This window comes from Leopardus geoffroyi, chromosome B3 (assembly GCF_018350155.1).
Source record: "Leopardus geoffroyi isolate Oge1 chromosome B3, O.geoffroyi_Oge1_pat1.0, whole genome shotgun sequence".
Lineage (NCBI taxonomy): Eukaryota > Metazoa > Chordata > Mammalia > Carnivora > Felidae > Leopardus > Leopardus geoffroyi.
Window position 1 is genome coordinate 78,072,195 of NC_059337.1, and position 2,589 is coordinate 78,074,783.

A 2,589-nucleotide genomic window follows, 5' to 3' on the forward strand; every position below is an offset into this window, starting at 1 on the left:
GTTCGTTATTAACAGTAGCCACAAAGTATAAAAATCCCGAATTTCCGTGAACTGATGAATAGATTTAAAAATGCAATGTATCCATACAATGGAATATTATTCAGCAACAAAGGGAATATAGTAACAAAATGTGCTACAACATAAATGAACCTTGAAAACATTACGTTAAGTGAACAAAGCCCAATACGAAAAAAACACATGTTGTATGATTCCATTGATACCATGTCTACAATAGGCAAATCAATAAAGACAAAAATAGATTGTTAATAGAGAAATAAAGGAAGAGCCGAGTTCTGGGAGAGGGGATAATGGAAAGTGATTGCTAATGAATACGGGGTTCCGTTTTGGGGTGCTGTAAATGTTCTAAAAGTAGTGCTGATGGTTGGACATCTGTGATATATTACAAACCACTGAATTATAAACCACTTTAAAGGGTATATTTTATGGGTTAGTATTTTATCTCAATAAAACTGTTATAAAAAAATAGAAAAGAATGATTTTCGAATGGAAGTTGTTCACTTAGTGATTTACTGTACACTTCGCATAGGTGTGTAGAATTCCACTTGAGAATTTGGAAATCAATACATCTATGAAATTCTTGTGCAACAGGAGACATGTTAAACTTAACCATGCTGCATAAACATGCTCTTGGGAGGGAGCTGTCTCTAGATCATCTTTTCCCTGTTGACTCCTTGTTTTGTTTTGTTTTTCTCATAGCACTTTGCATTTGTACTTTAACTACCAGTCAACCTCATGGATGTTTGCACTTTAGAGGAGCAAAATATATTACAAAATAGAAAGATAAAATTAGACAACCTATTTGTCTATGTGTAATCAAAATAAAAATTATGCTTTACTAACATTTAATATGTAGGTTGTATGGACTGAATATTTGTGTCATTCGTATGTTGAAGATCTAATCCCCAATGCAATGTTATTTGGAAGTGAGACCTTTGGGAGATAATTAGATCACGGGATTGGATTCCCCATAAGTGGATTACTGCCCTTATTAGAAGAGACATGAGAGTGGATGATCTCCCAGCACTATGTAAGGGTTGGAATCTATCTCCACTAGAAAGGTCCCACTGGGACCTACATTGGCCAGTACCTTGATCTTGGGACTTCCAAGTCTCCAGAACTGTAAGAAATAAGCATCTGTTGTTTAAGCCACCCAGTCTATGATAGCTTGTTATAGCAGCCTGAGCTAGGACAGAGCGCAACACCTGCACCTTTCTTGTACTATGTCTGAGAAACCTTCAGATACGTAAATATATAAATGAAATTTCTGCAAACGTACTCTCTATATATCTTATGTAGATCTATAGGTCATAAATCTTATATACATGATATATATGATATAAAAGATCTACTTAAGATATAAAATATATCATATATAGTCTATATAGAGTCATAAATTATATTATCTAGTTTTTAGCTAAACATTACCAAATAGAAAAGTGGTATAAAAATATCTCTGTACAAAAGCTTGGATTAGGGAAAATATTAGTAATGTAATCAAAAGGAAACAGTGACAAAAAGTAAGCTTAACTCTACTATTCCTAGAAAGAACTCTTAGTTAGCCAAGATTATAAAATATAAGCAGTGAGAATGCAGCATAGCATTAAAAATATAAAACTTACAACTACTCTATAGTACAAATGTGATAACACACAAATGTGATAACAAAAGAGATTATAAGGTTTTTTTTTTCAAAGAATAACCCTTATATTACAGATATTTTAGAAATAGTTCCATTATTATATGTTAATATAGCCCAAGGAAATATAAGGATGTCACCATTTTACGAAATCTAAAATTGAACATTAGAAAGATATAGAAAATATTTTTAATCTTTTAAAAAATCTTCTAACCAACGGGATTCTGCCAGTTTTTTTTTTAAATATAAAAGCCAACACTGTCCAGTTTTTAAAAACCACTGATTTACATTTGGAAATTGATACTCACTAGTCAACTTTCAACAATAATAAAAATCAGTAATTGGTTGGCATGATTGGAAAAGTGATTATCATAAGTAGTCACAGAAAACAATGTCCCTTTACAATTTGACACATCTTTGAAAGAGTATTGTTTTCATTAATGGTAAACTTAAAACAGGTCTAAAATGAAACAAGTTTTAAAAAGAAAAAAAAACACATCTAAAACAATGAATTTAGACTTAGACCCTTGATAACTTTTGAATGAAGAGTTAAGAAAAGAAACAAAATCAGTGATTTATTGTCATCATAAGAATTCATAAGGATGAATATTACCTTCATTTTATAGAAGGAAATCTAAGCTTCAGATACTTTGAATAACTTTCCCAAGTTAACACAGTGATTGATCCGGGATTCAAACACATGCCTGACTCCCAGCCAGCCTCGCTGAACTTCCCTTGGGAATTATTGTTCCCTTTGAATAGAAAATATTTCACTTTGTTGTGTAGCAGTTATGTAGAAGTATGTTTTCCCTCCTGCTTATAATTCATCTTCTAGGTTTGTGAGTTCCTATCTCATTGACTTTAGGCTTGGCCACACGACATGCTTTGGCCAATGAGACGGTTGTAGAACAGCACTGCACCATCATAGTGAA